The 13,118-nt window shown below is 50.6% G+C and overlaps 1 long non-coding RNA gene across 1 annotated transcript; it reads left to right on the top strand.

Moving 5' to 3' along the window:
* The first annotated feature begins 5,544 nt into the window (after positions 1–5,544).
* LOC130577839 (uncharacterized) lies at positions 5,545–12,595 on the top strand. Its single transcript, XR_008965816.1, has 3 exons — positions 5,545–5,651; positions 6,982–7,439; positions 11,448–12,595. It is a non-coding gene; the product is annotated as an uncharacterized LOC130577839 (long non-coding RNA).
* The last annotated feature ends 523 nt before the right edge of the window (positions 12,596–13,118 follow it).

Below are 13,118 nucleotides of genomic sequence, written 5' to 3'. Positions count from 1 at the left end.
GAACAAAGTGATCTCGGTGGAAAATAAATAGCGGCGCCTCCCCGAGCCGGCCTATCCCCGCAGCCGGCACAAGCCAAACCCCGCCGGGCGGGGGAAGGGGGCAGGGCGGGGGGGCCGGGAGGGGTTCCGCCCGCTCCTCCGTCACGTAGGGTTTGGCTGTGCCCTCTGAGCGCCTCCCCGCTATTATTTTTCTTTAATATTTTTTTCCTTCTCGTTGCTGCCGTCGTTGTTGCCACGGCCGATCGGTGCCGCCTCTCGGCCCCGGGGCCGCGCCCGCCGCTATCGCAACAGCGCGGGGAGAGCGCCGCGCCCGCCCCCGCCTCCTCCTCCTCCGCCGGTGACMCCCGGGGGATGCGCGGGGAGTGGGGAACATCCCCCGCCACCCCACCCGGAGCGAGGGGGGCAGGGCGGCCACGGCTCTGCTCCGCCCCGCGCCCCCTCCCTCGGGAGCTGCTTGGGGCGGCGGAGCCCGCGGGGAGCCACGGACGGGGCACATTTTTAAATTTGATTTCCCCCCTCCCTAGCTCCTCCTCGCCGCAACGTTTCCTCCTCGGGCGGCTGGAGGCAACCTTGCCCCGCCGCTTCCCCGCGGCCGGCGGCGCTCGGCGGGCCGGGCGGGGCCGGGCGGGGCCGGCGGGGGAAGGGAAGGGAAGGGCGGAGCGCGGAGCTCGGAGCGCGGCCCCGGCCCGCCCCGTCTGATGCAACCGCGCTGTCGGCCCGCTGGGTGCGCACGCAGCCACCCGCCCTCCCCCTCCTGTCCTCCCTTCCTTCCTCCCTCCCTTCCTTTCTCCCTCCTTCCCTCCCTCCCTCCGTTCCTCTCCCCACGTCCGCGCAGACGCGCGCACCCCGCGTGTGCACACGCACGTCCCTGCGCGCCCCCGGAGCGCGCCCCCGCCGTGCCGCCGCTGCTGCGAGAGCCAGCCCTGTGCTCGGGGTCCCGTACCGTCCTCCCCGGTGTTCGCGCAGGGCCGTGCTGCGGAAAGGGTCGGCTTTCCCTGCCCTAAAGCCGCGTGTTCCCGTGCCAGGGACCAGGGATGTGACCCCTTCCTGGCCGTGCTGCGGGAAGGGTGGGCTTTCCAAGCCCGAAAGCCGCGTGTTCCTGTGCCAGGGAACAGGGATGTGACCCCTTCCTGGGCCTTGCTGCGGGAAGGGTGGGCTCTCCCTGCCCTAAAGCCGCGTGTTCCCGTGCCGGGGAACAGGGATGTGACCCCTTCCTTGGCCGTGCTGCGGGAAGGGTGGGCTCTCCCTGCCCTAAAGCCGCGTGTTCCCGTGCCAGGGAACAGGGATGTGACCCCTTCCTGGACGTGGATCTGACCGTTCTTCACTGGAGGCGTTTGGCTGGAAGAGAAAGTACTAACAATGCGTCCTTAAAGTCAATATTAACACCCACTGCTTTTCAGCAGAGCAGCCGGCCTCCTCTTCCTCAGATGGGGAAATTCGCTGGAAAACTATGTTTTCCGGCATCCGTACCCATCTGTACTCCTGAGTAGCTTCGGCTGAAAAAAAGCTGAAACTGAATTTCATTTTCAAAAGAAAACATTCCACTTCGGAAATGTCAACATGTTTTGTTTCAACATCTTGCAGCATTTTGTCTCCTTTTACTAAAAAGTCATTTACTATCCTCATTTATTCCTCTTTTTAGATACTCGCCAAAAGAAAATGTCCACAGTAGAGTGGCTTGAATAAAATGTGTGATCTGCGGTAAAACAGTAAGATTATGTTGTATGAGTTGTTCTGCTSTGCCCCCAAATTAGATGTTTTCTGCTTTGATTTTGCTGGAAAAACTTTGAAGACTTTCTGTACCTTTTTTAATACTGATTTTTTTCGCTCCCACTCCTGATGTTTTGTTTACTTATGGAGCTGAAAAAAGGCATTTTTTTTTCCACTGGGTGGGTTATATCTGCACCTGTGRTTTGCTGTGCTTCATCCAGGCTCGGCTGCCTCCTCCATCCAGGCATCTTGTSTGCCTTTCCTCTCCCTGCCTGCTTTTTGTTTTGCCTGCATCACTCATTGCAAGACTCAAAATTAGGCAAAAAATTGAGTGGAATATCTTTTTTCCTCTGTTTTTTCCTTTTTTTTTATTTAAAAAAATTACTTAAAAGGCAAGCAAATATATTATTTTCCTCTCATATAAAATTAACAATGACTCCTGTGCTTGCAGAGGGTGTTCACACAGGTCTGTGTGCCCCTGGGATGTGCTCGAGTTTAACACAGACAGCTGCTTTACCTTGGTTTTGTGTCCCCACGGCACCCAGGGGAGAATCTACCCTAGAGATGGGACAGCTCCTCTGAGGGGGGGGCTTTGGGGTGACCCCTCTGGAACCCCCCATTTCCCAGCTCCCGTTTTAATGATCCTGCTGATGCACAGGTTCTCCACGAGCTGTTGAGGKGCTGTGGGTTCCTGCGGGGATCCAGGGTCTCTGGGGGCACTTCCCTGGCTCTGGCTTTTGGAAAAGGGGAGGGGTGGCTGCTGCAGGTGGCACATTATGGGGTGTCACTGCAGTGCAGGACAGCAGCCCGTGGCCCGGCTGGACCAGGCTCACCTGGGTGGCTGTGCGTGGCAGCTGCACTGTTCTACTGTGCTGTGCTGTGCTTGGCTGKGCAGTTTTTTTCTGGTCTGTGCTGTGTTTTCCTGTCCTGTGCTGTGTTTTTCTGCGTCCTGTTCTGTGTTGTGTTTCACTGTTCCTTGTGCTGCGTTTTCCTGTGCTGTGCTGTGTTTTTCTCTGTTCTGTGCTGTGCTGTGTTTCAGTTGCTGTTTCTGTGCTGTGTTTCTCTGTTCTGTGCTGTGTTTTTGCTGTGTTTCACTGTTCCGTGCTGTGTTCCTCTGTTCTGTGCTGCGTTTTCCTGTGCTGTGCTGTGTTTTTCTCTGTTCTGTGCCGTGCTGTGTTTCGCTTGTTATGTTTCTGTGCTGTGTTTCTCTGTTCTGTGCTGTGTTTTTTGCTGTGTTTCGCCGTGCCGTGCTGTGTTTTGCTGTGCTATGTTTCTGTGTTGTGTTTCGCTGTTTTCTGCTGTGTTTTGCTGTGCTGTTTTCCCGTGCTGTTTCGCTGTGCTGTGTTTCGTTGTTCTGTGCTGTTTTCCTGTGCTGTGCTGTGTTTCGCGGTTCTGTGCTGTGTTCTGTGCTGTGTTTCACTGTGCTGTGTTTTCCTGTGCTGTGCTGTGTTTCACTGTTCTGTGCTGTGCTTGTGCTGTTTTTCTGTGCTGTGTTTCTCTGTGCTGTTTCGCTGTTCGGTGCTGTGTTTCTCTGTTCCGTGCTGTATTTCTCTGTGCTGTTTTCCATGCTGTGTTTATCTGTGCTGTTTCTCCGTGCTGTTTCGTTGTTCGGTGCTGTGTTTCTCTGTTCCATGCTGTATTTCTCTGTGCTGTTTCTCGTGCTGTTTGGCTGTGCCGTGCTGGCAGGGCTGTCCCGCCGCTCCCGGCAGCTCTGGCCCGGATGGAAGCAGGGAACAAGGAGCAGGGAGCAGAGAGCCCGGAGCCGGGAGCCTGGAGCAGGGAGACGGGAGCAGGGAGCAGGATGCAGGGAGAAGGGAGCAGGGAACAGGGAGCAGGGAACAGGGAGCAGGGAACAGGGAGCAGGGAGCCGGGAGCAGCGCACCTTGTGCCAGCTCAGCCTTTCCTTTCATTTCATACCTGGCCGTCCCGCTGCGCCCGCAGCTGTTTGGAGCAGGCAGGAACAGTGGTTTCATTCCAGTTYTATCCTTGGCCTCACATCTGAGGCTTCAAGCGAGGATTCCAGCCGTGGGCAGATGCCCCGTTTTGTGCGCTCCAGACGCTGCTCCCTTGAAGGTCCTTTACATGTTGGCTAAAAATCCAGCTGTTGCCTGATAAAGCCTTTCTGTCAYGAGTGGCTCTACCCAAAGTGACCCCAGGGAGCTGCAGTGTGTTAAGGGCTCCCTGTGCCCTGTACCTGGGCAGATTGGAAGGGAAGAGCTCTGCGAGCACATGGCTRTGTCCCAGCAAGCACAGTTGCAGCTCTGGTCCTCCCTTTCCAGGGGAGAGAAGCCAGGAATGACCMTACTGTAAATTTTTGCTGCCAGATGTGAAACCTGGAGCTGATACCATGAGCTTGGTAACCTGGTACACCACACCAACTTCCTTTTTGATTTTATTTTCCTGGAATGAAGTGATTGTTGCCGTCTGAGCTGCTGGCTTCCTGATGTATAGATTTTATTCTAGTTGGAGGCTGGGGATCCCAAGTGAGGACACATCATACACAGATGAATATACATATTTATTTATTTTAATTAGCAGAAGAGAGACCTCTACTGGCTCAGCTCACAGAGCCACTCTTTGACTGCAGTCAAGTTCCCTCTGACCTTCTCTTCACCTACTTGGGAGATCTCCCCCTYCATCACAGCCAAGGGAAGCTGAGAAGCAACAACCTTTCATGTCTTCTCATGAAAAGATGCAGCATGTGGGGAGTCCCTCAGCAGCAATTGCTAGTTCATGAATTTGTGACAGCCTTYGGTGCAGTAAATCAAGTAGCTTGTTTTCTTTAGGAAGAGATGAACCTTGAGCAATGATGCAGGGCAGAGTTATGGTTTTATTGGTGCTGGAGCACAAGTCAGCAGGGTGGTTTCATCCACTCCACTGATTTCAGTTGCCTTTTTTTCTCTTTATGCTCTTTCTCCAGGCTGGTTCTATAGCTCTGCAGTGAGGATGGCTTCACAAAGCATCTCAGGTGGGTCAGGGCTCTTCAGCAGCTTGCCTCTGCTGTCAGCTGGACAGATGTTGGCTCCTACCTGGGCTATACCTGGGGCTGGTGATCAGATCCTACCTTCTCTTCCTGCCTTGGGGATGAGTTAATACCTGGTGTGTTTTTCTAGCCTAWGTAATGCAAAACAGGGCTTGGTGTTTGCAAACAGGTGGAGCTGGGTGAGCCAGTCGTGTGAGGCTTGAAAATCCTGAGCTGCCAGTCTGGCTGAGAACAACAGAGGTGGGAGTTCTGCAAAGTTCACCAAGGACCTGGAGCCCTGGAAAGGCTGAGAGGGGCCCTCAGCCCTGSGTGTCCCTGGGTGTCCCTTGGTGTCGATGGCCTGAAATTCCTGCGTGGTTTGCCAGGGGATCTCCATCATTCCAGAGAACTGCTGAGACACAGTTAATTATTTGGTGGAGTGGGTCCCCTCACTGTGCCTTTCCCAACAGATCTCTGTAGAAAAAGCCCTTGCTTTGTTTCAAAACAAAAAGTTGCTCTGCTGCCACCTTTTATACCTTTTCCTTTCACCTCTGTCACCTGTACCCCTTCTTCTTCACCAARTGAGTGGTGAGAGCACCCACTAATTTGCAGACATTAATTACCTCCTCTTCTTGCCAAGTCTCTTCTTGCACCGAGTCCTGTAATGCTCGATATCTCTSTATTACCCCTCTGCCCCCTTTTGTTCTTTTCCATATCCAGTTATGCCTTTTTATTCTCTGCAATATGTCCTTGTTTCTCAACACTTCAGCCCTTTGGAAAATCAAACCTGGAACCTGCTGGGTGGCTTTATTGAATTTTGGGGTTTGTTTTGTGCAGGGTGGCTGCTGAAACAAGACTGGCTCGTGGACCATTCAGAGCACTGTGTTTTTATGCAGTTTCACAAGCACTGATAGAGAAACAAAGCAGTCTTCATTACCACTCAAATCTGTCTTGACTCAGCACACCGTGGCTGAATAAGGTATGCACRTATTGTTTTCAGGCAGCTGTAATCCCTCTGCAGACTTTGGGGTAATTTAATCCCTTGACATGACTGTGTGACTTGTGTTATTTTTAGGCACACACATTAAGAAAAGAAAAGGTCCATTTAATCTGAAAACATATTAGCAAGCATTCCTGATTTTACAAATCTGAACCAGGTACTGCAGGGAATAAACTGAAAGTCATTAATGTGTGATTGCTGTTTGATGGCCAGAATGAAACAGTTTCAGACCCACTCCCTACCTCCTCTTGTAGATACTGCAAAAATGAGTTGCTGCTCTTGAAAATCACRTCAGCAAAGGTTAAAAACTCATTGCAGATTGTTCTTTGCTGGTACCAGCTGTCTCCAGTCTGTGTGTATTATATTATATCTGCCAGCCATGTGGCTGAGCTGCTGGGGATGAGGGGAAGGCCTGAAATCCTCTCGTGTTAGTGCCCTCCCTGGTAATTCCTGAAGATGCTGAACTCACCTGGCTCCCATCCCTGGTGTTGCAGCCCAGAGGATTGGCACTGCCTGCTCTCCTGCTCTCCTCCTCCTCCTTCTCCCAAATCCTGAGTCACTCAGGACCAGTGACAACAGAGACAATGTCATGTCAGGTACATGACAGAGCTGGTGGCTGTGGACTGGTGGCTCCCAGATGCTGGAGCTGAGGCTCTGAGTCTCCTTTTTGGCCCAGCAGGGAGCTCGTGTATTGCTCACCATGGTTTTTATGCAAAGTTGTTTCCCTCCCCAGCTCCCTAGGGGAGATGGGGTTATTAAAATCGCTCAAATCAAAGCAGTTTCCTGAAGGGGTGAGGATTTAGTTTCTTTTGAATGTCCTCGCAGTGTCACCCAGCAGGCACTGGGATGTGTGATGGAAACSGAGGAGGATGTTGGTCAGGCCTCCACAGACTCCTCTAGGCTTAGCTTGGGTGGGGAAGTGAGGTTATACTCAGGCTCTGCTTTTAACTGTCCTCTTTGAGAATGGATGGAACAGGGGAACGAATTTGGTGAGGGACAAAGTGAGGAAAAAACCTTCAACTGTGGCWTTTCATGGGGTGGACAGCTGGCAGGAGATTGTTGACTGTTTGTTGCAAAGCCTGGCGGGCTGTGTTTGCTTTGGATACCACGAATCCCTGGGTCCTGGTGGGGACTGTGAGTCATGTTCCTCCCTGCAATGGAAAACAGGGATTCATCGGCGCGGTGCTGCGCTCCTGGCAGGGCAGACAAACCCTTGGGAACACGGGAAGGTGGCACCAGGCAGGAGGCGGGGAGGCCTTCCCTCCTAAGGGTATGGGGAAGTGTTTCTGAAATGTTTTTTTCCCTTCAGGCATCCATCCTCAGTTCTGGGAAGAGTGATCATTACTGTGGCCCTGAAAAGGGACGYGCTGGAGTTCTGGTGTTGCTGTGGATCCAAGGCTCTATTCTTGTGCCTCTCCTCTAAGTTCTWTCTGCATCTTGCTGTGCCTTAAATGCATTTGCAGGGTTTGGGGTCCTGTGTAGCTCAAAGCATTGAAGTTGCATCTTCTGTGGCCTCAGTGAGAGTTTTGAGAAGGCTCGTGACCACATTCCCTCTGCTGTCTCTTCCTTTGGCAGAACGAAACCAAGCAGTGTTTTCATTCTGTGTACAAAGGAGCTGTGCCTTTGTCAGCAGAGATGCTGGAGCTGCCTTTCTTTGGCACGCGTGGAGAAGCCCTCAGCACAAGAGAAGAATCATTCCAGAAGAGAAGAATCATTCCAGAAGAGAAGAAACATTCCAGAATCATGCTGTTGGAGGGCCAGCACAAGGTCAGTGTGGTCCTACACTGCCAAAACACCAGCGTTGGTTGTGCCCCACCAACCACCCATGTCTCTGGGTTTTCCCTGTGCTGCTCCACATCCAGCCCTTGATTTTGCTCCTTTTGCTTTGGGTACCACTTGTGGGTACAGGCTGTCTCTGTAGGGGAAAAGAACTGCTGTGTCTGGTGGTGGGAGCTGCTAACTCCTTCCTTTACATYGGGGACAAGAAATTCTCTCCTTGCTGAGGCACGGATAAATCCTTTGTTCCGGCCCACATGAACACCCAGCAAACAGTGCAATAATCACAAWGTGGTTCCAGGCCATCTGAAAKGAGGCTGTGGCTATAGCTTGCCCCATGGCCACCCATTCCTGCCTCCTGTGGAAGAGCGTGGGGCTGGAACAGAGACTGTGTGTGGTAAGAGAATAGCTATTTAAGGAAATGGGGTTTAAATGGGAACTTAATTACTCACTTTTGGCCTCATATCTGAGCAAGAATAACATGAAAACCTGAAATTAAGCACTCGTTGCATTCCAATAGAGGGAAGAATGCCTCCAGTATTTGAAAATAATTCGAAGATAAATAGAATTAATACTTAACATATAAAAGAGACAGCTAATGTTTTGACAGACAAGCCTTCTCCTCAGAGCCAAGAACACGYATTACCTAAAGGAGGAAAATCCTCATTTGTACTGCAGGTTGCCAGGAGTCATAATTAAAGAACAAAATTAGTCGTGGAGGGGATGGAATGAAGAGTAAAAAAATTGTTGTTTCTTAGATAACTGTGCAGGTGTTGCTGAAGAAGCACACAGACATCTCTGCGTGATTTTTTTTTTCCCCTTGATCTGTCTCTGTGTCCACCAGAACATTTACTGCAGATTTCCTTATATAAAAAATAAAAATAGGAATGTTCTGCTGTACAAATTGTTTTGCYGTGGGTGGAGATAAGCCTGCTTGCCCTCTGTTGTGCAGAGTCTCTGATGTCTAATTAGGGGCGAGATGGGTTTTTTTTTTTTGCCTTTCTAATGAGTCCATCCTCAGTGTTTCTTTCTTTTGTCATCCAAAGTGTGAGGGCTCCTCCAACTTTGGGTACCCTGGCCCTCTAACACGTTTGATGGACCTTTCCTGAGCTGCTGAAAAGCTCCTGGAAGGATGAAGGGGAAGGGCAGATAATCAGTTGTATGGACACACCCACAGGCTGTATAACTGCTCATTTCTGCAGGAAACCAGCCTGATATTTTGCAGAGAATTGGACCTGTTTATAGGAGATTTGTTTTTCTGATATGATTAACACTGGTCTCAGATTTTCCCAAAAAGCAGGGAAAGGAATAGGTAATTGGTAGAAGCAATGCCATGAAAAATGGTTAACTGGAAAGGAAAATCTGAGGCATTTTTCTGTCAGAGAAAACCAGTGTCTCTCTTAGGTAAATAAAACATGYAGTCTTCTCCACCTTGCATGCCTTTCCTAGCTGCAAATATGTAAATCTTTTCTTCCAGAAAGAAATCCAGATGCTCACTTATTTTAATTTGAGTCAAGATAAAGTGGCCACRTTTTCCCTGCCTGGAGCATTTGCAGAAATGCCACTGAGGAATTTTGGCTTGTTGTTTTAGTTAGAGAATTACAGAAGTCCTCCTGTTTTTTCCTCTTTCGAGGTTAGACCAAGAATGCATTCAGCAGTCATCAGCTGTGGCATATTAATAGAAAGATTTTCTCTAAAACATGTCCACTACTCCTAGAGGGAGATTTATTCAATATAATCCACCATTTCAAAGGTTAAGGTCACCGCTGAACATGTCAGCCCACCGGGATATCATAACACAGAAATTGCATAATCAATAGCACATGCTTTCCTCCTTTCTTTACCAATTAATGGATTTTTGAAATAGAGAGCTTGGCTTATGTTCTTCCAATCGTGTTGGATGGGGAAGCCCTTCAGGAGGATTTTGAAGGGAAAAGGCTGGCATTTAGGGTGTTCACGTCAATTTTTTTTTATGCAAATGCACAGGAGCACCAGCTGTACTGCCAGTTCTGCTTCCCGCCTGCTGACAATTTTATTGATTCTTCACAAAAATGAGTGTATGCATTACCAGAAGATATTCAGTTTTTTAATTTAATCTCAGATTTCTAACATGTTTCCATGCCAACAGATTTCTCATTAAAACCATGTCATTATCCTTTACCTCCTAAAATTCTGATTAGAGCACTCTTCTAATTTTGAATGGGTTTAGGAGGACATAAGGACTTGTTTGTATCAATTGACAGGATAYTTCCTGCTCTTACCATGATGTTTTTATATAAATTAGGCATATCTTTGTCAAGGTAATAGGAGTTTGTGCCTTGCTCAGCTCTTTGCACTGATTCTTCTTCCTTTTAATTTACTTACTGAAGGTATTCGGGACTGAATTGTGTGAATCAATGTCACTTTTAAAGATAGTCCCATAATAATACTTACCAGTGCAGCTTGGCTTAATTTTTGTTTGCTTGCAAAAAACACCCAAGGCAATGTAAGCAATATTTCATGATATTGATACCCAATCACATCCCATGAAAACACATTTTTAAATGTGCATAGGGAAGAGAGACAAACACAAGTTCATCTTGATGCTGCTTTTCTTAACTGTTCCAGGTTTGGCTTTGTCACCTTTCTGGTTAGGATTTCATGGGTATCATGTTCTTAAATCAGAAAAAAACCAAAGAGAAATCAAACTCCCCAAAGCAAACTGTGCATTTGTGTYGTGTGGAGGATCTTCCTGAATCCCAGCTCAGCAAATTCCCCARAACAGCTTTCCTGAGGCAGCCAGAGGCATCAGGGGCATCTTTTTCTTGGCTAGCCTGGCTCTGGAGACATCCCTCAGAGGAAACCCATGGTCTGGGAGGGTTTGAGATGGGTTTGAGATCTCTCTGTCAGTGGAGATGAGACTCAATGGAGCTCCTGCTCCAGAGGGACAGTCTGAGCCCTTTTATTTTCTTGTGGTAATGGTTGACCAGCACGAATGGAAGATCTGCTGTGCAGTGCTTGATAAAAGCAGAGGCTGAGCATGTGAGGGGCACTGCTCCTCTTGTGGGCAACTCACCTTTTTTTGCACCAGAAGTTTTTGGAGAGCAGTTTGTCCACTGCCTCCCTCCATCCCCCTGTTCAAATGAGACATCTCCCTTCTTTCCACCATGATCAGSCTCATGGATAAAGCACCCAGGTGGAGTTTTTGCACGCTAAACACTYTCCCCTGAGCCTGCACTGAGATTTCTGGAAAGCTTATAATGTGGCTGATTTGGAGAAAAACACACAGGGGCAGCAGAAGGTCTGGAATTGATGGCACAAATGCCAATTTCCATTTTTCAGTGTATGGAGCCATCACATCACCCCAAAAAGCTCTTTTCATACGTACAGTCTGTAATAGGGTCAAAATGTGTTTTTTCCCCTAGCCTTATGCTGAGAAGCATCTGAACCATTTTGCTGAAGCTTTCCCAAAAACCACTTAGCCCGGGGCAGACAGCGAGCATGGAAAAACTCCAGCCCAAACAGCTGAAATCTGGCAAAGCTGAACGCAAACCAAAACACATTCTTCTCAGGAAAAAGGGCTGGGTGACCTCTGATGTGCAGAGCTGCCTGCTCCACCTAAGTGAGACACAGGCAGAGTGCAGCTCAGCCTCTGTGCTCCTCAGCGTGGCTCTGAACTGGGAATTCTAGGGATAAAAATGTGCACCTCAGTGTGCCCTGAACTGGGAATTTTAGGGATGAAAATGTGCACCCTTCTCTACATGCGTGCTGCACAGGAGTCCTGGCTCTACATCAGTGCCATCACTGCCCTGATGTCATCCTGGCATACACCACCTYCAGCATTCTTCCCTGCCTGGGGCAACATTATACTGGGTTTTATATTTTTTCTTATTATTTTCTTTTTTTTCCCCTTTTTTCTTTTTTGCCCCCTCTCTTTTCCCCTGGTTGGTTGCTGCCACTGCAGAAAATCAAAGGCAGCCTCACACATTTGTCTCTGTTTTTCATTTTGTTTTGCTACAGAAGTTAAAAAGAAAAGCTTTGGAAGGACTTTCTTCAGGACAAGTGAGGAAGCAGCTGTTTGCCATGAGAAAAAGCCCCTAAATTTGTGCTTCCTGAGCTAGGAAATAGCTGCTGCTGCTGCTGCCACCGCTGCTGTTTCTGCAGACATTTCTTGTGGCCTGGGAGATGACACTGTGGCACAAAAGGCTGGAGGACAGCACCGGGGTGGGGATGGGAGACCAGGCAARGTCATGTGGCTCTGACTCACTGGAAGATATTTTTCAAAACCTTTAYAGAGACTGTATGTCCAACAATCCGTGCCAAGCCCTGGAAGAAATCTGCCCTGTGTTATGCTTTCCTTGAAAGAAGGGTGGAAGGAGCAAATGCTGTGGGAATGTCGGTCAGCAAAGCCTGTGAAACTGGTTGCTGTGCCACAAGGATGGGACATTTTGCTGTTTCTGCGAATCTGAGAGCAAAATCACTGCAATCCAGTGATGGGATCTCAGTGTGGCAGTGTGGGCACTCAGCTAAAGCTGTCTATGGAGGGCTGGACAGGAGAGAGGGCTGCCCTTGGCATGAGAGCCCGAATGTCACAGAATCATGGAATATCCTGAGYTGGGAGGGACCCACAGGGATCATTGATCCAGACCCCCCAACAATCCCACCCTGAGCATCCCTGGCAGCGCTGTCCGAACGCTCCTGGAGCTCTGGCAGCCTCGGGGCCGGGACCATTCCCTGGGGAGCCTGGGCAGTGCCAGCACCCTGTGGGCACACAAGAACCTTTCCCTGCTCTCCAGCCGGAGCCTGGCCTGGCCCTGTGCAGCCATGGCAGCCCTGTCCCTGTCCCAGCAGAGCTCAGGGCCGGCCCCTGCTCTGCCCCTCAGCAGGAGCTGCAGCTGCCATGTCTCCCCTCAGGCTGCTGCAGCCCAACAGAGCCCGTGCCCTCAGCCGCTCCTCAGCAGCTTCCCCTCACGGCCCTCGCCACCCTCGTGCCCTCCTTTGGACACTCTCCCGTGCCTTTCTGGCTTTGTGCCATGGTGGCACCCASAAGTGCCCACAGGATTGGAGCTGAGGCCGGCCCGGCCCAGAGCAGAGCGGGACAATCCCTCCCAGGCCCGGCCGGCCATGCTGTCCCTGCTGGCCCAGGACAGGGCTGTCCCTGCYGGCCCCAGGGCGCTGCTGCCTCATGTCCAGCTGGCCATGAGGGACCCCCAGGCCCCTTTCCCTGGCGCTGCTTTGCAGCCTCTCCCTTCCCACAGTGTCCGTGCATCCAGGGCTGCCCCATCCCCGGGCAGGATCGGCCCTTTCCCTTGTTGGAGTCTCCATGTTGGTGACTGCCTGGCCCTCTCCCCTGCCCAGGTGGCTCTGCAGGGCCTCTCTCCTTCAGAGGAGTCCACAGCTCGTCCCTGCTCCRTCTGATCCATGAACTTGCTCTGCGTCCCTCCATCCTGCATCCAGGGCATTTATGAGGATGTTTGCCATGGGCCTCCAAGTGTGTGTGGAGCAGTGACACCCGTGCCAAGGGATGTGCAGCCATGTCAGATGTCCCCAATGTGCTTTTCTCAGAATACAAGGGCTATACAGCCATGTCAGATGTCCCCAATGTGTTCTCAGAGTACAAGGGCTGTGCAGTCATGTCAGATGTCCCCCATGTTTTCTCAGAGTACAAGGGCTGTGCAGCCATGTCAGATG

Source organism: Malurus melanocephalus, unplaced genomic scaffold, assembly GCF_030028575.1.
Source record: "Malurus melanocephalus ecotype Western Australia unplaced genomic scaffold, MMel_1.1 scaffold_197, whole genome shotgun sequence".
In the NCBI taxonomy this organism is placed as follows: Eukaryota; Metazoa; Chordata; class Aves; order Passeriformes; family Maluridae; genus Malurus; species Malurus melanocephalus.
The sequence above is the reverse complement of the archived record's forward strand: the minus strand, read 5'-3'. Positions and strand labels throughout refer to the sequence as shown.